The sequence below is a fragment of the Tetrao urogallus genome (assembly GCF_951394365.1).
Source record: "Tetrao urogallus genome assembly, chromosome: 18".
NCBI lineage: Eukaryota > Metazoa > Chordata > Aves > Galliformes > Phasianidae > Tetrao > Tetrao urogallus.
Genome location: NC_136831.1, coordinates 1,136,729 through 1,164,000, shown reverse-complemented (window position 1 = coordinate 1,164,000; position 27,272 = coordinate 1,136,729). Strand labels below are relative to the sequence as shown.

The 27,272-nt window shown below is 39.9% G+C and overlaps 1 protein-coding gene across 1 annotated transcript in view; it reads left to right on the top strand.

Moving 5' to 3' along the window:
* The window catches only part of CA10 (carbonic anhydrase 10), a gene marked incomplete at both ends in the record, with an annotated part of 152,653 nt that overhangs the window by 32,459 nt on the left and 92,922 nt on the right, over positions 1 to 27,272 (top strand). The gene's annotated exons all lie outside the window — the stretch shown is intronic.

The following is a 27,272-nucleotide window of genomic DNA, read 5'->3' as shown; positions in this document are numbered from 1 at the left end:
TTTTCTTCCTTTATAACAAAATGACTTTGCTGGCCTTCCCTTCAACTAATTCTCTGAATTCTGCACAAATTTGTTTTCAAGCATTTCATAAAATCAGACCGTGCTTCAGTACATCCCTGTCTCTACACATTCTGGGACAGATTTGAGAAACATTAAATCCCTTTCCAATCACATTACTTTCAACTGCACACAGGATTTTTCCCAGGCTCTTGGATTCACAGTACTCATCTCCCAGCAGCTAGCAATCACTGATGTGTATCTCACAGGTAGCAGAGATAGGCAAGGATGAGGTACAAGACTCCTGACACCGTCTTCCCAGCTCCCCTTCTTGCACTGCTCAGCAGGGTAATGGGAACTGTCAGAATTACAGTATCTGTGGTTCAGGCCTTTCTTAGTGCTAAGCCTTACTTGTGTAAGGGTGCAGAGCTGCCCAGTGCAGGAAGGCAGGAGCATCACTGGCTGCCTGGGTCTCTGTACGTGCCAGAGATCTTTTCCATCTCACACCTGTTCCTGAAAGCAAAGGACTGATGTTAATTTATGTCATGTATGCACACAGACTAGAAAGTGCTATAAAACATTAATTCAAGGTAAGTTAGGTCCTGAAATAAACTTCAGGGAACATTAAGGGTTAAGAACGGGTCAAGGTTGGGGATTGGCATAGTAATCAATCTGTATTACATACTTTCTGTACACAGAATTTGACTGCGGAATATTTAGTCATTTGTGATGGGTAAAAATATGTTTGTGTCTCCTGTTTGGCAGAGTTTTGCTTTGAATACATTTTGTAAGCATTTTCAGGGTGACAAAGGCAATTGCAGTTCAAACAGATCTGCACCACTTCTTGGACTTCAGATGTATGCTCATAACTTTTGAGTATTTTGTGTCTAATAGCATTGATTCTCTAATCATAATCTTGTTTTGTTCATCACATCACAAAAATGGTCTTCCTATACACAAAATATAAAGGTGATTAAAGCTAATGTTCAGTCATGGAATTCACTTGCCAAAACTGCATCCTGTTACCAGGATGTAAATTTGTGGAGCATGTGTTAATAAGAGAGCTCAAATATTTCTTGTCTGTGGGAGAGGGGGGACGACAACACTATTTCTGTGGCCCTCACTGAGTTGCACCAAGTCTAAAGTTGCTTCACGTGGTGATACTGATAATCCTACCTACAAGGAAGTCCATCTCTACCAAATGACAAATGAACTTCTGTGAAGCAGATACTTTTCTTCTTCCTTACAATAAGAAACTACAAAACAACTTCCACACCAGAGAAAGTTCCAAAGCCACAATGGTTCATTACTGGCTATAGATGACCAAAGTAAAGTCTACCCATTTGGGATTCCATGATGAGAAATCTCTTCTTTAGTTTCTACTGCAACCCATTTTACTATAAAAGGGAAAAAGACTGCTGGAGATCAATGCTGCTCATGCCCTGCTAGGATGATGTTGATGGGATTATGCCCTAACATAGGCCAGCTGGCAAAGCTACACAGACTCCAAAGGAACATAGGGGCAGTGTCTGTGAAGCACTGAGGAACTCCCAAAATGAAGTATTTTCTCCTTGGAGGAAGTGATTTATAAGGGGAAAAAAAAGCCTGAAATAAGTGACAATTGTGGTCATGAACGCCAAGGCCTGATTTTAAACTTTCTGCTTTATTCCTGTACTTTTGTAGAAGCCTATGCAGGCAGGGCAAGTGTCCTCAGCTCTTCCTGTGTGGGCTTCAAGATTTTTTTTTTTCTTTTAAAAACGTACACGTCCAAAACTAACCTTTGATGGATACATCACTGTAAGAACCATGAAGCATTTGTCCAGGGCCTGAAATGGAAATATTAAAATTAACATCCATCTACATCTAAAAAGCTTCTGTACTAAGCCATCCTTCAGATACATAGGAGTCTATTTCTATACTGAGGCCAGTAATCACTTGGTTTAGCTGCCTACACAGTACAAAACAAACCTACTGATTGCTGCTTCTGAATTGCTTGCTTCTATACTAACTGCAGCATTTCTTCTTGTCTTCTTTTGGAATTTAAGGAGGCCATAGCATTGCTCACTGTCTGGTGCATTTGGTTTGTCAGTGAAAACAGTGGTACTGTCTGAGCTCCAGTAGTGTGCTAAACAGTCTGCACACCTCTTCAAAATCATTCAGCCTAATGCCATCTCTGAAAAATTAGTCAGCTGTATATAATTATTTGCTGGAACAATGGTAGCTCTTCCTTCAGAAAGCAATATATTGACATAATTCACTTCTGCAGGGTGATAAAGCATAGACTCTGGAAATCACTCATTTATTGAGTGGAACTTAAGTTAGTATATGTAGTATATAGCTGTTTAGTGGTCATTAGGGATAGCTGGAGGGAAATACAATTTTTATTCTTTATTTTTATTTTTTACTTCTTTTGGAGGTTCTACAAAAACTGTTCACAAATCATGTAACTAGAAGGAAACCAATCTGTTTTGCCCTTTTTTTTTTGTTCTGTTTTGGTTTGTTTTTTTTTTTTTGTTTCACTTCTGTTGTCAGTAACTGACCCTTACAAGGACATGCCAATAAAGATGCTATCATTAAGTAGGAATACACTTTTAGCATTATTATTTTTTTTAAGCTTTTTAAAGCTAAGCTATATCTAAATTCTGCAGTGACTTCCCAATCTACACAGGAAATTTTCTTCTAATTGGTTCCTCATTTCTAACTTTGAATTAGCTAGAAAGCTCCCTAGAAGCCTTTCCTGAATGAATAATGATGGTCAGCCTCAAACCAGGACTTAAATCTGCCACTAGGGCTTTGGAGTGGTCTTTTGTCCAGAAATGCAGAGTGACAAGCAATGAGAGGATTTTAGGAGCTCCCTTTCTAAAAGGGAAGGGAAAAAGGAGGAAAGGGAATAAAAACAGGATGTGTGTTAGTGACATTATGTTGTTCGAACTGCATTACATAAACTGTGATAGACTATTGAATTCCTGCCCTTAGATATGACCCATGGACTTTTAATGTTCCAGTGGTGGGTAATAATAATAATCAAGCAAAAACAAAGAGTACCAACTATGTGCATGTGTTCTATGTTTCGCAGTAACAGAATATTTATCAGAAGGAAATTACTCTAGCTTTTTGTCTCTTCTTCCACTATTTCTGCTTAGTGGTAAGATTATAGCAGAACTTTGAGTCTGTGCAGAGGGAGATATACAGGACCTCAGGACATAACATATACAGTTCTCCAGGGCACTTGTGTGAACTGGCCACAGCAAAGGACTCTGAAAATCTGTTACCAGCATTACCTTACCAAACTTAGGGTCGGAGCACAGATCTTTGCTGACGTAGTCTCAGATCTTTCCTATCAGTAACCAAGTACCTTTCTTGGCTGATTTATGTTCCCTCCCACCCCTCCTAGTTTGCAGCCAACAAAAACTGCATGTAACAGAAGTGTCTCAGACTTTGCTTTATTGTACTGACAAAACCAAATGATTGAATTTATCTCCTGTCTATTTCTAGCTACAGACAGGTACTGCAAAGGTCAAGACTTCCCTTTAGAACCTATACGGGACTGAACAGCATGATGCATCCTGCTGTGTTACCAGCTGCCTTGGAACTCTCCTCCTCCTAAGACACAAGCAATATCCTCCCATCTGCTTCAGGAATATGCTAGTATGGAAGAGCAGACCTTCAAGGCAGCGCTCTGCAGACCCCTGTCAGTTAGTGCTCCTCACCCTTTACTGTTAGGTCAGATGTCTGAATGTGGGGAGAAGTCATTCCAGTTGCTTCTTGATGAAAGCAATTTACTGTACAGTAACACTATTATGAGTTGTAAGGAGGAGCAGTTAGGTAACACTAACTTTTTATGGCAGCTGTAGTTGGTAAGGACTATCACAGTTTGCATGGATGCCTTCCAGTTGTAAGGACATTTAAGAGATAGTGGTTGCAATTTATACCCTCAAACAGGAGAGCAAGGAAAAGTATTCAAAACATCTACTCTTATTCACAGTGGCATTCTATATGCACTACAGAATCCTGAAGAACTAAAGTTGCTGTCAGTTAAGTAACCGCTTTCCTGCAGATTTAATTTTTTTTCAATATTATGCCAGCCCACTCTGAAATTTTTGGAAGAGAAAAGCCAGCAAACCATCCTGTTGTCTTTTAAGGTTTCATCACTCCAAGATAAGCACATCTTAGGGTGTTTAGTTTTGTTGTTACTGTTCTTATTTTTTGAAATAGGATCATTGCTGTGCAAGCAGAGTTTTGAGGGTTTGCTCTAAACAATGAGGCTAATACCAGGGAGTTTTTTTTCCTTAGGTTCTTCACTGTGACCTAAATGCAAAGTGAGGAATTCTAAGTATAGATAGTGGTATACACAGGATAAGGTTTATTCTGTTCTTGACACACTGCTAAATATACAAGCAGTTGAAACAGTGGTGCTAAAACATAACTGAAAGCTTATAAAACCTCCCTTATTCTGAAGGACTGTTCAGAACAATTCTAAGTGCTGAACAGCAATGCTTCTGCACATTGGTGCTGCTGAGTGTTTGTGCTGGGATATTCAAGTAGTTTATCTCATCTTAGGCCTTGACAGGCTGCTCTTCATACAATATCAGCAGCTCATGTCACCCCTTGGCAATAGGGATTTTAGTGATATCCATGTGCTAAAGGAGGCACAAATAAATCTAATGGAAGAATCAGTGGCTGCTCAGTCTCAGAGATCCAAAGTACTTCTCAGTTCTCCAAGCTAATAATCCACAGTTTCTCAGAGGAGAAAGAAGTCACTGAGAACAGTATGTTTCTACGTTAATAGTGTTCTTCTGTAGTGGAATGCAGTTGGTTTAGTCATGGAAGGGACGCATGGTTCAGCTTTTGTTTGCTTATGATTTTTTTTCCTATAAAATGGTACAGTGAAATTGAACTGGGATCAAATGTTACCAATGAAATAGAGTTGATGAGTGCTTTACTCTCCTCCTGTCATTATGCTACTTACAAAAACACTCTTATAAAGCACTTTGATGAAGAGAAATATATTTTAAGTTACTGTTTGTAACTAACAGGAATACAATTCTTACTTTTGTGGGAGTATTCACACTGGGTTGTTACAACACTTTCAGGAAGATTACTCCTAGCTGCTACAAACCCAACATCACTGAGGAGGTTCAGTACAGCAATTCACACATCTTACTGGTACAGGTTAGTGTTATGTAAGTAGGATTTGCCAAGTCATATGGAATAAAATATAGTAATTGCAGACACACCCTGATCTGTAGCCAAAATAAACTTTTGTGAAAGCAGATCACACAGTTGCATTGCATTTGTCTGTTGCAGCACATCTGTTACATGTTGCCAGTGAAGGATTAATTGTTACTCATAAGAACTTCCCTGTGAAATCCAGTCCCTTGCTTAAAGAAGAAATAAGTCAAAAAGAACAGAAGTGACACCATTACCTAAAGCTAGATCCGTCACTCTGTATGAAAGTACTTTATCTTTACAGACTGTTACGAGTTAATTTGTAAATATGGAATCAGAAATCTGTAATATAGAATTTACTCAGTAGCTTACAAGAGTTTTCTTCCCAAAAATACTATGTGCATGTATGTGTAGAATTACCTAGGCCCTTCAGTTATGGGATTGCTATTGACGTGATAATCTAAAGCCACTCATTTGCACTCACTTAAAATACCCTCCTCGTGTAACACCTCTCTAAAGAAGTCAGTTGTGAACTCGCTGAACCGTGCGTCCCCTGAACATACTCAGGAGCAAAATCCATCCTCAACAATCTGCTGTGTCTGCTTGACTAAGAATATGTGGACTCATTTGGAGAAACTTTACTGCTGTTGCTAACACATATTGAAATACAGCTATTACATAGCATCACGCCACCATTTTATTTCTGGCACATGCTATTTGCAGTCACCAAGTCACTTGTTACCTCTTACAAGTAAATTCATGCTAAAACAAAGTCACCTTCTTAATGCATTTCCAGCTACCTGAGGACCCTCTTTAGAGCTCTAAATCACACTAGAATTAACAACTTCAGCCAAAATAGGAAGCTTTCTGAATGTTATTGATTAGATGTGTTTTTTGTTTCTACTAGTGAAAATATTACTTAGAATTACTCCTTCCTTTCTGAATAGCATGTGGTTTTATATTAGGACACTTCTTCATTTTGTATTTTTAAAATGTATGAAAATGCATTAGTGCTTCCAGACCAAGCAGTCACCAACTTTATAGTCAGGACATAAACCCTGCAAATAACAGCATAACATCATAATGGGAAACCTGACAGGTCGTTAACTACAGCTGTGCAAATGGCATTGCTATAATTCACAAGTGCCCATAGACAACGTTACAGCCTTTCAGTAAACATGAAATATGTAGCAGAAAATAACCAGGTCACACAGAAAGCCATTCACTTCACACCTGAGAGCAGCACTGGTAACAGTGCCCTCCAAAACAGGGGCACAACACAATGCAAAACACAGCAATGAGAACAGAGCAGCAAGCAAGGATTTGTTCAAATACAACAGCCGTAAGCACAGAAATAAAGAAAAAAGGAAGGCTACTTACCTTCAGAAGGCCTGAGGTACACAAGGATCTCCAGCAAGATCCCCTTGCCACCACTGCCAGACCTTAAATGAGGTCTGGGAAGGGGTGGATCCTGACTCCATCCCTTCCAGTCAATCAGGTTCATTGCATGCACCTGAACTCTCCTGGGTTGGCCCTGCCTTTCCACCAGGTGCTCCATCACTACTCTAAGCTGGGACTTGGCATTTCCACTACACCAGGGTAATTTTTTTAAGGATCATTTAATAACCTTCCTCTGATTTATTTTCCATATCTCTTTAATAATCAGGTGTTTCACTTATGGGGACTTCAGTGGATGCTGAAGATCTTCACATGGAGAAATTGTTTTACAAATATTAAGTGAGATGTAAATAAAGATAGAAGAACTGAGTTGAAGGTAATATTAGGCAGACTTGGGAAGAATTAACCAACCAGATAGATGCCTTTGTCATCAGACTAGTCTGCCTAATCACCACACTGCTGGTTATTGCTGTTCACTATTGCACGTTAGGTCATTAGCCAGGAGTGAGTTCTGTTTCCATTTAGATTTTCCTAACTAGCATTCAGTCATCTTCAAACAGCTCTTCTTCTCACTCCTAAATTAGGCTTTCTTAAAATAAAGAGGAAATAAATGTCTGAAGTTTAATAGGATTTGGCTGAAATGCTTGCATTGCATGGCCTCACCAGGCTCTATTATTCAGATACTGTCATCCTCAGAATTACCTGGTAATTTAATGTGCATTTTAAATTGGCTAACAAGAATATAAATTAAAGTAATGGAGAAACTAGTCTCTGAAGATTTTATTGCTCACTGTAATTTTATGTTTATGGACATATTGCTTTGTGGCTGGACTTGGGCCTTTTTGACTCCAGAGTATATGGTAAGAAGATGGTGCCTCACTTCAGAGCCTGGTGAAATCAATGAAATCAAGTCCTTCCACTTGACTCCAGCAGGCTGTGCTCAGGGCCATAGTTACATCCTTCTGTCAATTGTTTGTTTAACTTCCCAGTTAAGCATGCCATTCAGTGCAGTTTCATTTTTAGGAAATACTTTTAAATACTGCATCCCAACTTGTTTTACATTTTTCATGAAATTCCTATGGCTAGTTCCAAATAAAATAATAGTTATAAGGCTAAAAAGAAAAATGAAGACGATGTATTGGCTAAGATGTGAAATTAAATGTGATTTGTAAACAGAGATAAGATTCTCTTCCTACATTTCTCAGTCATTGTAACCACAGTATTGGAATTCTGCAAAGGACCAAAGGAAAAGTAGTGATTAAAGTGGCAAAATTGAATTGAAATAAATGAATCTTTTCTCCTGTATTAATGACTGTCAAGTTTCCGTCTGCCTTCCATTGCTTCTCCTTTGTTGCTGATTCTGAAGCTACTCTCCCTATAGTCTTCTTTGAATTAATAGTATATTCAAGAAGGCATGAATATAAGCATGAGTTAAGCATGAGTACAGACATACAAATAATATTTGTTGAAGATAATGGAAATTTTTTACATCAAATCATGAGTATTTATGGTCATTTGAATCATCAAGTATAATAAGCATGAAATATTTCTGTGGGTTTTGAGACAAAACTCTAAATCAGCACAAGATTGCAAAGAAGATGATGAGGCAGCTCCAGAACATGAATCTTTTAATATACTGAAAAATGACTCAGTTTCATAAACAACACTTCTTGTGTTAGAAAGTCCCATTTGAAACAGTGATTTTGTCTCACCAATTTCCCTTTCAGAACTGGTTTAGCAGCCTAACTCCCAATGGCTTTTTAAGACTGATGGCTAGAACTAGAAACTCTGTTTGTTGATTTAATGTGAGAACAGCTGGACAAGCAAAAGGAGCTAAGTGATTAAAATACAGTCTCTCAAAAGTTCTGAGAATTAAAGTCCAGCTTGTTTAGGCAATGAGATAGGAAGATCCAGTAGGCACTGTATCAGTACAGTACAGTCAGCCTGAAAATGGTTGTATTTCTGCAAAGTTCCAAAGTCTGTGAATCATCCTCAATTCAGAACTTTAGTCCCTGCAAGAGTGTTATTTATTTATTCTTCCAGGGGTTGGATGGGGTAAATAAATATGAGATAAGCTCCTGTCCTCAAAACTCTACCACATATTAAATGGAAATCTAGAGGAAATGAAATGACAAGAAAGTGAAATGACTGCTATGTAGCAGTAAAGGGAAATGAAATGGTTTCAAGTGAAAGGTGTGCTTGTTTCTTGCCTCCTTCTGGGAAGATTTCTGGTAAATAGGGAAGCTCTTACTGAGATAGTGGCCTTTAATTTTCAATTTCCTGCTTGACCTTGTTCTGCAATATGAGTTTGCATTGGTTTTGATGCAAAATGTACATAAAGACACTGTCCACCATTTTATAGGTATTACCATTGCTGGGCCATATATTTACAGTGAGAATTTTGTGGAGCAAGCTGATTGTAATTGGAGAAGTGGGGATCCTTAGTTGCAGGGTCTTAAAATACAAAGCTGTTGAAATAATGTTAGCTGACTTTCATAAGGAAATACATCCAAAACCATTTCACAGATATATTTTTGCTGACCAGTCACATTTCTCAAACTGTATTAAAGTACAGAATGTTACTCTCTGTGTTAGATTTAACTTTGTGGAGAAACAGTGCACTAAATCTCGGAGTATGATCAGGCTGCAAACAATGAGTCTGAGGGATAAGAAGGGTGGTGGGTTGTTCTTTGTGTTCTGCACAATCCTGGCACTTCTGTAGAAAGAATAGTTTTGAAAAGCCCTACTGTTTGCTGTCCATACATACAGACCATAAATGAATGTTTTAGTCATACATTTCTGTAGTGAAGGCAAGAGGAGTGGCACGAGAGCTGCCCTTGTGTGTGCAAACAATGGAAAACTCCCCTCCCCTCCAAATTCATGGCTCCATGGCTCCATAACTTTGCTTTTATATCCAGCTTCCTGCCAGAAATAGCACAGAAGCAGTCTAGCCCTGCATACATTCTTGTGTGATTATAAAGACTTTTTACTGATGTGACTTCAGACTGTCTTGAACAGCACAGAGGTTCTCTGTATTGCAGTGTTAAGCATGCAGACACATTCCTGTTTTAGAGATGCACTTTCCTTTTACAGCAGAAGTGTAACACATAGAACCAGCTTCAGGTGTCCTTTTTAGATGAATCTCTCAGGCTGATGTTGTTACCACTCCTTCACTCCCTGGTAGGTATTTCCAGTGACCCCAAGATGACACGAAGCATCAGCTCCAAATGGCTACAGATAATCTCACAATGCCACTTCATTTTATGCTCTCTCTCTGATATATGATATCCTATTTATTTATTTATTTATGTATTCATTCATTCATTCATTCATTCATTTATTCATTTATTTATTTATTCCTCAAGTCTGAATTCACTGCAAAGCTTAGCAGAAACAATCAAAGCTCAGCCTGACCTGTCTATGAGCTCAGGCAGACTTTCTCAGTGCCCCTCAGTGCCCATTGCTTCAGCAGCAGCATTCAGCCACCCGGTGCAGCTCACCAACCTGCCTGGTCCAGAGCATAAGCACAAGTAACTATATTTAGGTATTGCATTAATAAGTGATGGAATTCTGCTTCTGCAATTTTCTTCATCTAAAACAGCCAGAACCTTCAAAAACACCCGGCCACTGTGTAGGGCGAGCCAAACAACCAAGGAACAGAGGAAAAGGTCACAATATTAGATTTCTCTAACCTCTTACCATCTGAATTTAACTGTTCTATTCATGCTGGTGTTAGGTGTGTTAGGTGTCTGGCTTTTTTCAAGTTCCACCTCAGGACTACCTGCTCTACTGCATGGCTCTGCAGTCGGGCTGCATGCTCAGGTGTTTGAGATATAAACACTATCTGTAGCATTTTTTGTGTAGGACCTACATCTGTGTAACAATAGAATAACACATCTGTGTTAGAAATTAATCTAGTATTTGAAAAACAGCAGATGTAAATTATGTGATAAGATATGATGAGGCTTAATTCATGTGTGTTGATGAATAAATTGCTCCTTGAATATTAAGTGGCGTTTCTGTGTGAAAATGCACAAATAAATTATCATGGTTTTATTATTTTTTTCAATTGAAACAACCACTGAGATGCATGGCTGTTTTTCCAGCACTGACTTGTCAGTAATGTCACCTTACTTATGCCTTAAAAAAAAAACAACATTTTTTAAAGCATTACATTTTGAAGAGAATATTTTCCTGAAAGGATTTGGGCTTTTAACAATTTGTTTTTGAGAAATAAGCCACAGGAAAATAGGATGATCTGATAATGTGGTGTGTTTGATTCTTCATTAACATCAGCCAAACAATAATTGGCATAAGTCTATTTTCTTCTTCTCAGATGAAAAGAGAGAGGTGATGCTGAAAACTTCTGATGCCCATCCAGCACTTTTAGCCCCACTTCATTTCCATTATTACCAAAGAATTCTTAATGCATTTATTTTCTCCCTGCAGTTGCACTGCTCTCAGGTACAGGCTGTGTGATGTGCAGCCATAGTTACCTCCATGCACCTTTGGAGCACATTATTTCAAGATATCCTGCACACAGCCATTTGCCATCAGTCTATGTAGGTGAGCCTTCACAGCTTGCCGATGGCCGAAGCTCTGTGTTAACAGCCCCTGTCTGGTCTTCAGAAATGTTCAGCAAGTGCCAAACACACAAACGAGCGAGTTCAAAAATAAGTTCAAAATATTTTCTTTTGGGTGGAGATGCTTCGGCATGTTTTTTTAAAAAAGGAACACATTTTATTTATAATCAATCTATAATCCTCTTGAAAATAGAAAATAGAATGGGAGCTATTTACCAGCCTTACTCATGCTTTTCATCCACGTGGAAACAGAAGGATAGTCATTTTTCCTCCTCCATTTTTATTTCTACACCTCATATTACCATTAATCTGGTTGTGGCAGAATCCAGAACCCAACACCTGTTACACTAGGGAAAATCTGATGTAAAAATTGAGAAGAGTTCCATGAACTCTAGATTTAGAACAAGGAATACCTACAGAACATGGCAAACTCTGTAGGTGATTGATTTCCTATTGAAGATGATTCCTAAAAGCTCAAGTATCTCCAGGAGGTCACTCCCACCTCCAGAAAACATACACAACTACTTATTTTTAGACTTCTGTGGAAATGCCTTGCCCACACATTAGATTGGACATATGTTCTTGGATTTAGCTGCCAGTTTTGTTAAATTCTGGGCTTACTGTTTTTACTAAATAAAATTCCCATCTATTTCAGTCCAAGCAAAAACTAATTTTGCATAGAACTATTGCTCATAGGCCTAGCATCCAGAGCTAAGTCTGCTGCTGACATTCTTATCCTTCACTGGGAGCTCTAACTTCAGTTACAGCACCTAGCAAGAATTTTGGGGTAAGTGCATGCTAACTCGCATTGCTGAATCTCAGTGAAAATGGCACCTCTCACTGCTGTCATCTCTGGCACAACATGGACGTGCCGTTCCTGTAACCAAAATGTCCTGTGCTCCCTTTTCTGATTTGTCCTATTAGCTGTCCATGCCTGCTCTAAACACCGTAATAGTGAGTAGTTGATACATGTGGGATACGAATACCCAAATTCCTGTGATCTTGTACCGAATGAATTAGCTAACAGAAGTCGATTCAGTACCGGCCTCTTTCAACGTCTCTCTCCAGAAATCTCGTCAATCACCAAATCCCAGAGAAGATAGCCTTTAAATATTAAATTGTACTTCATCTTTGATCACTTTTGTGATCTCTTCTTCCTAATTTATTTTCAATTTTAAGAAGCATTCCTTACATTCATCACTGTCATCTTCCTCTTAGAAATCTCTCATTCAGTATTTCCGTGCGACATGAAACACTTGCATTTATCCTTCTAATTCCTTAGGCCCTTATTTAAGCATCACCAAGGGAATTTTCTGTTGTTAAAAACATAACAGAGCAATTTTACTTCAACTGAAAGAATTTTTTACCCAACTGCTTTCAATGATAGAATGTTATAATTTCATCCTTGACATCTAAGCCAGACTCACAGACTGACAGCAATTGACTTTCATTTCACTGAAAGGCTTTTACATATGTCCAGAAATAGGACCTCCATCATCTGAAAGCTTGGTCTTAGAATATTTCAAGGCTGATCATGAAAAGGGTTACATGTCTTCTGCTTTGAAAATAAGATCATTCTTCATCAGACCTCCAACATTACATATTTTAAAAGTGCTTATCTGTAATTAGGAGCTGTGACCTTCTAAGCTTTGCGTATTGCTTTCCACATCCTTCAGTGTATGTTTTATGCTATTTCAGCAAATATAATTTCAGTGTTTTACCAACTCACAGCATCTCTTTGCAAAGGATGAAAGAGAACACTGAGATTTGGCTTTCTGGCAATACAGTGCAGAGTAACTCCTGTCTCTTGACAACACTGAGGCTTTTCTTGTTGTTTAGAAACCATTGCCACTTTCCTAATTAGGTTTGGCCATGTTGTCTTTGAACAGCTAAATAGCAGAGATCTCTTTCAGGTGTATTTTCTTTGAGATTAATTGTAAACGTTTGCCAACTTGTGAAGGTAGTAATTCTTGTAGTTGTTCAGCAGAGCTCCGGAGAGGATGTTAGTTTGTTTTCTGAGCCCCTGCTTTGCATTTTCTTCCAATTCCGTGTGTGAATTTTTCCTTCCTCTCTGTCAGTGTGTCCCTGGTTCAATATTGCAATACTTCAGAATGATGTAAAGAGGTTAAATTAAAACAGCATAGCAAAAGTAACACTCAGTGTTGTATTTCACTCATAAAATGGCATCAAAAGGACGTGGTTTTACAATTTGTAGAATCCTTTTTCTATTGTCAGTGAGAAAAAATGACTTGAAAAGTTAAAGCTTTTCTGTGAAGGAATAAAAGTTCTGCTGTATAACACCAAGACTTTGAAAGAACTATTATATTTTTCCACACCTGCACAAGTAGAACATGATAGGAAAAAAATGATTAAAACTCATAAGCAACCTGAGCAGATGGTTAAAAAAATAAAAGAGGATTGCTGAGAAAAGGTCCCTCTGACATTCACTGTTAGAGACAACAGTGGCTGTTAATAAAGCAGAGTTAATTCTATAGCAAGGAGTGAAATATTATTTAATCAGCAGTACTTCATACATAATTCAATTAACTGCCTTCACTCATCAGTATTAATGAGAGCTGGAGCTTGGATTAATGTGCTTGAGCTTCATAACAGCACTCCCGGTCTACTTAAATGCTGCCAAAACTTAATAAAGCGCTGCCAATCAAATTACAGTATCTGAGCTCAGTGCATCAATGGACTGATATTACAAATCATCCTATGCTCACATCATTGTTTGCTAATTCCTTATTTATGCTGATCTCTGCACTAAACAGTTTAATTAGTGTACAGTGTTAGAACACGTTAAATTTCTTACTGCTTTCTTGATGAGGTTCTTAGGATCATCCATGTTTTTGAGCAATAATATAAATGATGTATGCATGTGCTTTCAGTGCATAATTTTTCAATATTAACTTTAATCTGAGGGATAGGCTGCCATAAAGGGATTTCTGTTAGTCACAGAAATGAAGACGCTAATTAATTTCTGCTTTTGTTCCAAAGAACATTGCTGCTGCGGTCGGTGCTTCTCTAGACATAGCAAAGGCCTCATCCTCAGTTACAACAAACCTGACCCTGACTGTGCCACTTACTGCTAGCACTCCTCGTGCCATCTCTCATTCCAGGAAGAAGGAAGGGACAATGAAGGTTTCCCCTCTGCCACTGACAAATTTGATTCTCAGCTGAGGAAAAATGTGCTTGGGGAATATATCATATTGAGTGCAACCTGTGGCCAACCTCGTCTAGGAAACTTCTGTACAGCAAAGCCCAGCCTTGCAGAACTGCTGAATGTGGAGGCAACCAGAAGCTGCTCAATCCACCTTTAACTGTACTGAAATAAATTTCTACTGCTCCTAAGAATCCTTGGCCATGTTTCAGATTAAGGCTGGACTGTGGTACCCAAAAGGAGACTGAATTACTGAAAAATTCTTTGAAATGTAACCTCTGGAAGCATTACAAACTATCAGGAGAATCAGAAGAAGATAAATGACATTATCAAAAAAATATAGGAAAGTGTGCATTTTTCATATTTCTTTTTAATCTCAATGGAAAGAAAGAAATGAAGATGTCAGTGGAATACATTATTGTACACAACAAGGGCCTGCCTGACTGCACGAGGAGCTCACACCACAAGTTTGAGGGAAATTTGGTTTAAAAGCAATTTGGAACTGTAGATCATTCAGAAATACATTTGGGGTGAGAAAGGCATGTGCAAGTCACACTTGGCTGCATTTTGCCAGAGTAGATGCTATAACCTTTTACTTTGCCTTTTGAAAGTAATTCCTGTCATCTGGAGTATGTGAAATCCAAGTAAAGAACAGATGCCACAACCATTCAGTTCCTCAGTTCACCAGGTGAAATACCAGACAAGGCTGAGCGAAGAGGTGTAATTTCTTCGGGATCTGTAGGACTGATTTTGGCATCAGGTCTGCTGAGGACAAGGAAGGATTATAAAACACAGCACAATACATGAATGCAATGGGAATTCTGTCAGATGAATAGAAACCCCAGATCTCTGAAGTATCACGTAAGGAGGAAAGGTATTTATGACATATGGCTATCAAGTATGCCAGCTGAGGATTTGGCAATTCACCTAAATACCTTAGATGGTTAATGCTAAGCTGGGTATATTTTAAAAACAGAAAATAATGGAGAACCAAGCCCTTACTTTTTAATAGTCAGAACAATTCCATTAATTTAACCAGAGCCTGAACCTTTTTCATAAAGTTACTACTTTCTTTTTTCCCATGCTCTTGTTAGGAATTACAACAGCAGAAAATGGCTAAGTTGGCAGCATTTCCTGTTCCAATGTCAGAACCCCCCCAAAGAGCAGATTTTCAAGTTTCCATGAAGTTTCGAGACACTTTTGGTGACATTCAAAGCAAAGGACTGACCAGAAAAAATATCAGTAGATGATACAGTGTTTGTTCAGAATTTGAGAGCAGAATGAGAAGTGCTAATGCAAGCAGTATTTCAAAAATGGAAAGAGAAAACTTAATTTCGAATAGACTGCAACAGGATGTTTTGGGTAGTGGTTACGTTTGCCAGTGATGTAAATGCTGGAAGCAAATACAGTTCTATTTAATTATGAATGATCTAGAAATGCTCAATTTAAAGACTAAAGAAGAAGTTGCTCAAGCAATTCACTAGCAAAAGAGAAAATGGTGCTGGAAGTGAGGGACGTGCTGAAAGCACTCATTTCCCCATGCATACTCTAAATTATAATGTCGTCCAAAAAATCCAAAAAAGCTAAACTAAAAATCAAAATACCAACAGCCTCTCAGTGGTAACAGACCCTCCTGTCAAGCTTTTGTACCAGCAGGTTTTCTGCCCTCCACAGGACAGGCACAGACTCCATGCTGAGTGTCACTGCTGGCCATAGCTCCCAGTCAGCCGTAAATTCACAGATCTCAAGGCCAGAAGATGCTGCTAGATAATGGGTATGGATTTTCTGTACATCATGACTGTGTCATCCACCTACCACCTGTACTGAACCTAATAATTTGTCTGAACAAAACACTACTCCATAAACTTTACTGCTGAGCAAACAGCGGTATGCTGTTGGCAACACCGTACTTTGCTCTCCCTTTCAGCTCATCAAAAGATGACTCAATTACCATTTAAAAGTTTATGCTGCCTATGAAGTCGAGGACTGAAGAATTAGTAGCCAGCCTGTGTGTGTTTTGAAAAGAGTAAATGTATCTTAATGCAAAAAACTGACAGGTCTGTATGCAAGTATTACAGGATGAGCTGCAAACCAGTTGTACTGTTAATTTTAACTAGCATAATGTATACAGTAAATAACAAGCAGATGAATATGACAGATTATGTTAGCATTTAAGAGAGAATGATCAGCCTGGTAATGAAGAAAACACTCCAACAAGCCTAGCTAGTTTATGCTGAGATCCATAGATACTTCCTAGATACAAAATGGGGGAAGATTCCTCTTCCCCCCACACTTGGCATCACAACTTATTCTCCTGGGAAACTTCAGACAAGAGGTAGAATTGGGAGTAAGAAGCATGAATGGGAAGGTTTGGGGCATTTTTACCAGAGTTTAGATAGGACAGCTGAATTAAAAGATGTGTTTTAAGTATGAGAGCAGACAGCAGACGTGCTATCTGCAGTCATCTATCATCCATATAATGCACCCAAACTTGCCTAATAGGCAGCTTGTTATGATCAAATTTAGATCTTCCTCAGACTACAAAAATAAGTGAAATATCCTAAAAGTAAACCACCTACACCCTGTCTACCTCAAATTAAGTTTTTCACATACAGACTGGAGAGTTGCAGGGATCACCCTAATCCTCATAGTATGCTACTCAAAAGCACTTTGTGACAGTGATCTAATGGGAATTCAGACTGACCTCTGAAACAGAAGTTGTTTTCCTCCTTGGGTGATTTTCTCATTGGCTGGGTGTCCATTTTCTTTGCAATAGCCAGGTGACTATATGGGGATCTCAGGATCTAGGTTACAATATCTGGCTGCCTTTATCTGAGCGTGCATGAAATTTCCAGCAGAGAGATTGAGGAACACTCTCCTCTCCATTACAGAGAGACCATGATTTTACTGGGAAGTACAATTCATGACTGATTTTTGTAGTTAAGTAATGAAGAAATCACCTCTGACATACAAATAATCATTTCCAGGAAAAGCTGGAGTCCATCAAAATGTGGTGTCGGCTCTTTTGGATTCTGATTGCAGACTGAGGTTCATCTGCTTAGTGAGTAGTAGAGTGTTTTCAGACTTCTAAAATGCTATGAGGAAGGGTCACCTTGGGGGAAAAGAGATCTTAATAAAACCTGCTGCAAAACCTGTGCTTCCTGATTTTTCCAAAGAACTGGAAGGTCTGTGATCACGGGATGCACCCAGGCAGGTCTGTGAGGACTGCTGTGGATTTGTGCATTAGGCAGACCATCTGAACTGCTTTATCCAGATATTTCTTAAGAGCTTGTGACTTAAAATGCATCACAAAGTTCTTCCACCAATGCTAACAGCAGGAAATTTCAGATGATATCAGAGAAGAAATTTCCCAGAGGTTACAGCTTATGGAGTTTTTCATCCTGCAAATTGCAGTGTATTTTTTTGAAGGAAGAGCAACTGGAAATGAGCAAAAATATGTTCCTTACTCCCATGCAAGAGTCTCCTCTGCTTAAAATGCTGTGTCCACTTTGATTGTATAAGCCACATAGAAAAACAGAACCTGCACAAAACATGCAACAGAATTGAAATCAAATGGGATTTGCAGAGACTGTAAAAGACATTAAACATCAATTTCAAAAGAAGAGGATAATTTATTTAGTATCTTTTGGCAAATGATGTGTATTCAGAATGTATAGACAAGTCAGGGAAGCACTTAACTGCAAACACTGCCTGCATTTTAACAAAAAAAAAAATAGCCTGACGAGAAAGCTAACTCCATTAACGATGGCTTTCCTGAAGCAAACATTGCTGAACAACTAATTGGAGTTTTTTGAAACCTGCAGAAATGAAAGGAAAGAAGGATGTTGGATAATCTGAAGCAGCGTGTTCTTCCACCAAAAGAACTAAGAAACGACCGTTTTAAATCCCCACAATTAAAACTCTTTTCTGCAAAGGGCTGATATTTTTAGCTACTACTTCTTTTTAGTTAGGAAATATTCACCACTCAAATCACTTCCTTTTGAAGCTGTTAAATTCTTCAAACAGGCGTAGTAAATGTTGTCACTGAAATCACACTGTGGTTTCAAACGTGATTATTACTCATTATTAGTCAAGAACCACAATCATAGAAAATCAGCAGAGTAACAAGAACACCGACCCTGGTGATGTATCGAAATAGCTCTTGTCTAAACGCAAAAACAGCAAAAAGTGACTGCATCTCAAGACTGGGGAGCAAATCATTGGGCTAAGTCCCAAGCAGTGATGTATGGAGACCATTTTCCTACAAAATTGGCCACAGTGAATGTTACAGAAAATAAATGAATGCTCCTCTTGTACATTAGGTAGTAGCCTAGTGATGAGTGTTCCAGGAATTGTCATTATATTGCTCTGCTGCTTTCCTTCAGAAGCATAATAGATGTATCAGCTGCCCTTGCTGACAACAGCTAATAGTGCAGAACAAAGGAAAAGCATCACTATTGATGTAGGTGAAGCTTCCGATGACAATTACCAAGCTGTAAGACTCAGACTTTGCCCTTTTTCTCTTGCACCACAATTAAGCAGCCAAAGTTGTTCTGATTGGTTCAGTTAGAACTTGATGAAGACAGTGTTCCTAATGCCAGCCAAGAGATTTTTTTATTTTATGTATTGCTAGCTCTTATGATTCACGTTCAACTTTCTCCTCGGAAAAAAATTTGGAAACAAGAACTTTCCTCTCTGCTTTCCCTGTAACACATTCAGTCTTTCCTGTTAAAGCAAAAAGGCACATGGACTACATTAAGCTTAGTCACTGCACGGAGCTTATGGCTGCTAAATCACTGTTGCTCCTCTGCTAAGATAAATGCAAATCAATGGGGATTCTTATTGCAATGTGTATCACTACAGCTGTACAACAGTTCTACAGCTGCTGGAAAAGCAGGCTAGGAACTCAATGGCTTTGATTCTCAGAATGCCCTTCTTAAAGCTTGGACAGAAAAATCTTGCATGTGGTGGGAGGTGAAAATAGAAAGCTTTCTTAAAAAAAAAAATGTGTTTGTCCTGCTGTCTCAAGAAGTCATCCTGTCTGCCTGGGCCAGTGCTGAGTCTCAGCTAAGCAAACCAGGAAGAAATACAATTTTGATTATAAGCCTGGTATTTACTGTTCTTTATTTGGGCAGAAGATACTGGAAAAATTTGTTGAGAATAAACTTCATCTGTAGTGAATGGATATTTGTACATGGCAATTTTAATAGGATTTACGATCACCGACTCAGCTTTGGTAGCTTTGTGCTAGGGGAAGTTCAAACAGAAGCAAGAACACTAAAGATGGCTAATCTGTGCTTCCTAAGCCTTCTGAGTAGTGCTCCTACTCCAAGTGCTGAATACTAAAGCACATTGCCATGTATCTAAAGCACAAAAGGCTATTATACAAAAATAAACCTTATGCTCATGAATAACAATTTGTGCTCATTTTCACAGAAAGTGCAAACTGAAATCACATCAACTAACAGTAAATGTATTCAGCTAATATAATTTGTGCTTAAAACAAGTTGTGCGTTTTCTGCTAGTACCAAAGCTGGGTGGTGTACTCATGGAGACACTGGCCATTTGTATGGAGCAAGTTTGTTGTTGTTCTAAATGACCTTTTGACAAAAGCACTTTCTGTGTTGGCACAGAGAACATCCACTCATTATGCTTTTTAAATGAATTCAATATAAAACTGAAATATCAAGTGGGAACTTCACTCAAAAATTTTTTGCTTTGAAAAGAAAACCAGGTAGGAAGGGTTGCAAGCTGTGACACAGGAGTTTTAGCTAACTAGTTCAGCTGGTCATATTTCCACGATTACTCTGTTTGTACTTTGCCTTCTACATATACATAGGTCGCTCTGAAAGTAGTGCCTCCTATTATTTCCCCGTAAGCTACAACAGATTCAAGGAGTACGATAACTTCATTTCGTAGAGCAAATTTTAAGCTACAAAACGCAATTTTTCAACACAGTCACCCCCATTAGCTGTGCATTTTCACCAACAATGAACAAGAGCTGCATGCCACACTCATAACAGTCTGTACCAGCAGCGGTGACCCACAGTTGCCACTGAAACACACCACTCACCCCTCTCTGTGCTCACATCCACTGCTTGGCCTCCATCAATGTTCAGCATCACTGAATGTCGGTGGGTACCATTTCTTCAGTAGGAAGGAATTTGATTCCACCCCTTTGCTCCATCCACACTCCCATGTCAGACACCATTCTGTCAGACTGCCCCCCTGCTGCCACACACTGAAATGGAATGGGTTGTTGGTGGGAAGGTTCAACCTCTGCTGCCATGCTGTCAACATCTGCCTCTGACATCGCTGGTCAGCATCACAAAACAGGAGGCACTGCTTTTGAAGCAGCTCTCGTAGCAGCCGGCCTGTAACAGAGGCCAGCTTGAACTTTCAGTGATTATGAGCTTACAGTTTTCTCCTGTAGATGATGTACTGCTGACTTTACACAGTGTATTTGATAGTCTTTGTAATAGCTTTCATTAGTTTAGGAGCTCAGATGCATACAAAGGTACTTCTGACATTAGTCACCTTTGCAGACTTTCCATGTGCATGGCCATACATTTTCTGATCTGTTTTGAAGTAACCATTAAACATCCTTCTCCCTAAACCTCTTTCTCAAAGAAGGTATGATTTTTCTTATACTGCCAGAAAGACCATGAAATGCCGTATCCACAGGCTGGAATAATTCAGAAAATAAGATGTATTCGGTTCTGTGTGAAGGTCACAAGTAATAAAGCCTCCAAGGCACTATCTTCTGGCCAATCTTTGCTGCCAAAAAGGCAACATACATTATCTTTTACACATCTCCCCTGGAAGCAATTGATGCTCATTCCTTCTGAGCTGTTACAGTCCCTGGCAGAGAGAAATAGGCTGTCTTGAGCATTCCAGAGCTACAGGCCCTCTGTTCTCCCTGTGACACACTGGGAAGCAGATTATGGTCTTTGTGCCTGTGAGAGGTTTTATAATTTTGCATTCCGTGTGTCAGAACCTCTGAGTAGCCTCTGCACTGCTCCAGAAGAACTTAGCAGGTGCTGCTGTGGTGCTGCTCAAGGTGGAGCAGTTACCTTGCAGGTCGGACGATGCTTGCACACTGCTGCATTGCTCACACGTGCAATGTGTTTGCTACTGCCCTTTTTTGCGAGCTGAAATAAGTCACTGTAAGCTATGGCAAGAAAGTATCAGTTTTTGCCTTTCAAACTTGTGCCACCTACTTGTATAGGGCAAACGTGCAGCAGTTTTTAGTGGGTATGCATACAGACCCACAGCTTCAGAAAACAGCGAAGGGAAGGTTCTGGAAAGGTTACTGCTGTACAGATGTGCCAAACAGCTTCATCATTACAACTGAACTGGAAATGGAGGGCTCTCCTTGTGGCAGCTGTTTGATCTAACCCTGAGTACAGACCTGGCACTCACAACCCCGTTACTCTTGTTGCTTTTCTGTGTGAGCTGTACATTTCCATCCTCAGTCACTGATGGCAGCCCTGCAGCACTTTTCCAGCTCTCTTACACCAAGAGGGAACGTCCACTCCTAACCCATTACTTCCACCATTTCTCAGTAGCACATCCAGAGCAAGTCTGCTGTAACGATTCAGAACCTTCTGAAACTACTGTGGGGAGTCACTGTATCTTTTATGTATGCGTTAGCAGCGACATCAGGCTTGACCAAATTAGAAACAGCAATAGCAGTCTATCAGATTCACACAGGACTGTGATAACCCTACAGCACTGAGAGGAGGTGGTTTCTTCAAGCCTCCATCTTTAGAGTATCCATAGTGTTCCGGCACTTTGACTAATGATGACAGTCTCCTTGAGCTGTTTTCAGGTAATCCTGTCTGTACGGGCTGCCCTGGGTCTGCTCCCTGACCTGATGCTCCATCATGTGGCTGTGGGCCTCCTGCCAGCGGCTGGGACACAGCTGTGCTGCACAGCCCTGCCTTGTTGTGCCGCCTCCAAGCTCCCCCTGCTCTGGCTCCTTGTTTATAGAACTCTTGCCGCTCTCCCACTTCTACCCCAAGCTCCCTGCACAAGGAGACTGGAGATGCTGAGCTTGGAGGAAGCCCCCATCGGGTCCTGCCCGCTGCAGATCCCGGGCAAAGCAGACCCTGAAGAGCGCACCGTGCGCCCTCTGGTGGCAAATCGGGGATGCAGTTGTAACAACACGCCGGCGCTGTTCAACTCCCCTTCTGACTTTGCCAGTCATTCCAGCATTTGAAAGGCTCTTTCCTAAAGGAGTCCAAATGTTAAGAAAACCACACATGCCCTGACTGACATGCTTAGATTTCTTAGCACTAGAGATGTAATGACTGTGACGTATACAAATACGATGCGTGCATGGATTTACCTTATTTTACAGACTTGATTTAAAATTTAGTCAGCAAAAGAATGAGAGCAGAGACGAGAGAGATGAAGATCTGTGTTATGTGATACATTCAGCTCACTCCAGCCCCTACAGCTGAATCTGTCCCTTCTTTTTCCTGACGTGTAGCACGGCAATGGATCTCTGCGTACCCTGCTCTCCTCCTTGCTGCCCCCACACTTCACACCTCACCCCCGCTCTGCTGCACAGATTCCTGCCCACGTCTATTCTCTTCACACCCAGCCCTTTTTCCTCAGAGTTATTTCCTTCTCCACTCCCAAGCAATGCCTGGCAAATCTATTTGCTTGCTTTCCCACTCACCATTTTAGATTTCCTTTTTTCTTCTTTTTTATCTGGCAGAGGGGTGGAAGGGGGATGGAGTGGCGTGAAAACTCCTTTGAGGGCCTCCCTAGTTCAATCATAAAACCATGACACCTGTCTGATGCGAGTGCTGCAGAACATTGCTCTCTATTTGACTACAAATACAGAAATTTCAAAGTAAATAAGAAAACACTTACTAGTGTCATTAAATACACATTTAGGTGAGTATCTAAGAATCTTCATAGCCTTGTGAAAACCAATATATTTGCAAAATGTTTTCTCACTGACAGCAGAGCTCAGTTTCATTTGCTGCATCTCAAAAGCAGCCTCAGCACGATCAGCAAGGTTGTTTGGAAGCTCAGGTTCACAGCAGAATTCAAAATGGAATGCATTAGCGAGCTGAAAGGTTTGAAATATGACCTTGTCATTAATGAAGCTGCAGTGTATTTGAGCAACACATGGCAATTAATCCAATGGTATAACAGTTCTCTTTAATAGCAACTCCATAAAGGAGTTTGAATGATGGATATGCAGAACCTTGAATAAACAAGAAGCACTTGCCTTGCGTTTGCTACAGGATGCAGTGGGACTGTGGACAAACTCACTTTCACAGCTCTGACAAGCAAAGACAAATGTCTTTGGAATTTGAGGAGGAAATGTGTGTAACGTGAGGGGCCCCTCCAGCTTTCGGTACATATTTCAGCCATTTGGGAAAGATGAATCATTACATTCTTCTCTGGTTTGTTGGGATCTTGCAGGTAGATTTGTACCAATGCAGTTTTTCTTTTTAAGAAGGTACTCAGTAATTATGTTTGTATAGGATTTTCCTGGACAAGATACCATGCTGATAAAATTTTCTGGTTATGTAAGTGGTCCCAGTGACCTTTCATATCTTTTGTATTTTCCCTGATTTCAGAGAACTCAGAGAATGCATTTCAGCATTTCTGAAGATTAAGCCACCCAATGACCAGCCTTACACTTTCTATATTAGTTACCATTTGACATTCAGACGATTGAGGATGCAGGGGTTTGTTGGATAGAAAACTGTTACATTTCCTATGCAGCATATTTGTCCCTTGGTGCACGTACAGAATACAGAAATCAGACACTGTGGCATCAGCCAGAAGAATAAGCTCGCAATCAGATATCCACTTACATCCCAGATAGTAATTCCTACATAAAGAGTTTGTCAAATGCAGAGATCGCTAAAAAACAAATCCTTATTCTGAAGGAAGGGAAAAGACAGCAACAGGGACTGTCCTTTGGAAGACCTGCAGTAGTGGGGCTCCCATGTAACCAAGATCACCCTTTTCTAAGACTTTTCTAAGACTTTGTACAGACTTTCCTAAGACTTCTCTGTTTCTGCTGCTGGCACACGCAGCTCAGGAGAAGCAGCCAGGAATGTTTGAGCTGAAGAGAGAAATTCTCCCTAAACTCTCTGGCTTTCCGAGGTAATTCAAACTGCCTTCAGTTCACAGCAGCAGAAGCCTATCTGCAGAGGCTGTGTGCCTCATGCTGCAAGTAGAACGTGCTATCAAGAAAGCAGTGACCAGATTCATCAGCGTAACTGCAGCGAGGAAAAAATTCAGTAGTAGATGACATAGTAGAATAACAATTCCTGGATAGCAGTTACCTGAATTGTCTGATGTATCAGCTAATGAGAGGCCAAGGTTCCCTGGCATCCCAGAACATTCTGTAGCAGTGGATCTCTTCAGATTTGTGGTTTGGCAGCACATTAGACTTCTAAGAGATCAGGATTTTCCCAGACTTTTTCAGCTGGTAAGTGCATCCAGTCAGCTGTCCTCAGGATTTCTGGCCTTTCTGAGAGCAGTCAAAGTTAGAGCTCTGGTAATCTCAGGATGTAAGCAGCATCCCCAGGCAGGGCCAGAGCCCTGTGGAATGGGGTCAAAGAAACATGATTACTCTAGAAAATAAGACAGCGTAGAAGACAGCGTTACTGTCTGGAACTGTCGTTACAGATAAGAGCCTCAGCACTCAGTGGTGAACTCTGTGCCTGCTCCTCACTTGTCTCTGCAAGTCAGCAGAGCCAGGACATTTCTGCACTACTTGCTGTCATTAGCTGGAGGAGTCTTGTGGGAAAGCAGTGTGTAGGTACAGGTAATCCTCAAGAGGCAGTTATACAGAGATGTGTTAAGAGATCAGGATGAGTTAACTCTTACTGGATGCTCCTCACATATTATTCTTAAGGCACAGTGCCAACATCCTCCAAAATGAATCCCATAAAGCCCTGTAGTTTCAGAATGTGAAGCTCATTATGTTCACACTAACAAACAAATACAGTGCTAACAGATGCAGATGTACTGAATTTGGCAAGAAACAGTTAACTTATGACTTACTACTGGAGTTATGATTTAGTAACAGTCTGCTGTGAAGCACTGACATAGAAAGAGCATTTTTGGTAGAATAAATGCTGTCTTTTTTAATGTTTTGTGTTCCTTCCTTCATTTATACTTTTCATCAAAAAGATCGATAATATCCCACAGACATTAAAATAAAGCTGAATCTACAGAACAGAGCTCCAGCTATCTGCTGGATAAGCAGACTTTCCCTTCTCCTTAAAACAATGTTCCAAATTACTTTCTTCAAACAACTTTCTCCTGTGTCCCAATTTCACCTATGTGAAGCTTTCTTCACTTTTCTTCTGGATCTTCTTTAGCACCTTACCTCCTCCTCTCACCCTGCCTCAGCTCAGTCGATCATTTTAGTAGCAAGAGTCCCCACTTTTACAGAAAGAAAACCAACACGATCATAAAAGGGAAAGATAAAGAAATGTTAAGAGACTACTTTTAAAGTTATGATGATAGTTCAACACCCATTTCTAGCACTGCAGTTTAAAGCCCCAGAGGACAAAATGACAATCACAGCGCTGTTGCTTTTCCTTTTGTCCTTTCATTCTAACATATAAACCCAGGACAAACTCTTCCTCTTCCCCCCTTCCAAATCGCAGTGCGCATCAGGCAAACCTGCTCATTTGTGATAGCTGCCTTGTTCTTTGTTCCCCTGCACCAAGGGGAATCTGTTGAACCATAGCAGTGACTGATGACTGAGGGAAAGACCAGACTTGATTAGAAACTGCCAGCTAGCAGTAAGTAACTGATGCAGCTGGTTACTCAGGCATCCCAGACAGCAGGTTAGTATGGGCAGACATAGTAAGACAGCCCGGCAGACCCAGGCACTGACCCCATCCACACGTGTTCTCAGCATGTTCTGTTGATTGAGAAAAAGGGAAGAGGATGATGCTTTCCACCCTATATTTTCATTTTTAGCTCCGCCAAGAAGGATTTCCCTTATCCAAGTCTGCACCACCTGCACAAAGCAGCTCCATTTCTCTTACCTTAAAATCAAACTGTCCTTTATTCTGTCTTTGCAATTTCCATTTCTTGACACAGTTACACTAAAACTGTCAGTGGAGGAAACTTCACTAACATTACAGAGAAAGACAATTTTCCTCAAGACTGTGTGTGTTTCTGGAGTGAAGAAAGAAGTACTTTACACTGCCAAAGTGGTGGCACCAATGGCTCTAGAGGGACAGTGGAGCTGAGCCCGGGAGTTGCTCAGTCTTGGAGTTGGATAGGACTGTGCCTACAGATACATGAGAGATGTGAAAATCACCTATAAGCAGCTGATCCATTTTTCAGGAAAGATTAAAGTACCGCCTGATTCTTCAGCTTTATTGTATGCATTAACTGACCACACTGTGGCACATAAAATCCAATTACATACTATAGTGTAACTGCTGTTTATTTTATGATTAGCATAGTTTATGAATGTGAATCAGTCTATTTTAATCAGTGCAACAAAGAAAATGATGCTGTTTTCTATGCTGGTATCCCAAATATTTATATGAAAACAAGCAAACGCCTTGCAGGCTTAGAGGTCACTAATTGTGATTACTAAATACCTCTTCTCAGGCAATACCCTTATCATTAAAGAAAATGCTTAATTAGGCAGAATTGAGCGGCTATAATTTAAAAGGAAAATTGAGAAAGGTATTGCAGGGTGCCTGTATTAAACGTACAGCAAAAAATAAACACTTTTGGAAAGAAAGTGTATTTCCAGAATCTTAACCCCTTCGTGCCCCTTCTGTTGTTTTTTCCCCCTTGGTTTGCCAATGCAGCTGTGAACTTTTTCTGTCATTGAGAGTCCTTCAAGGGATTCCATCAAGGAAGATGGCATTTGAACAGACCAGTATGAAACTACTCATACGTGATCCGCTGCCGTTGACCTCTGTTCGATTTTTACTTTCTGAAATGTT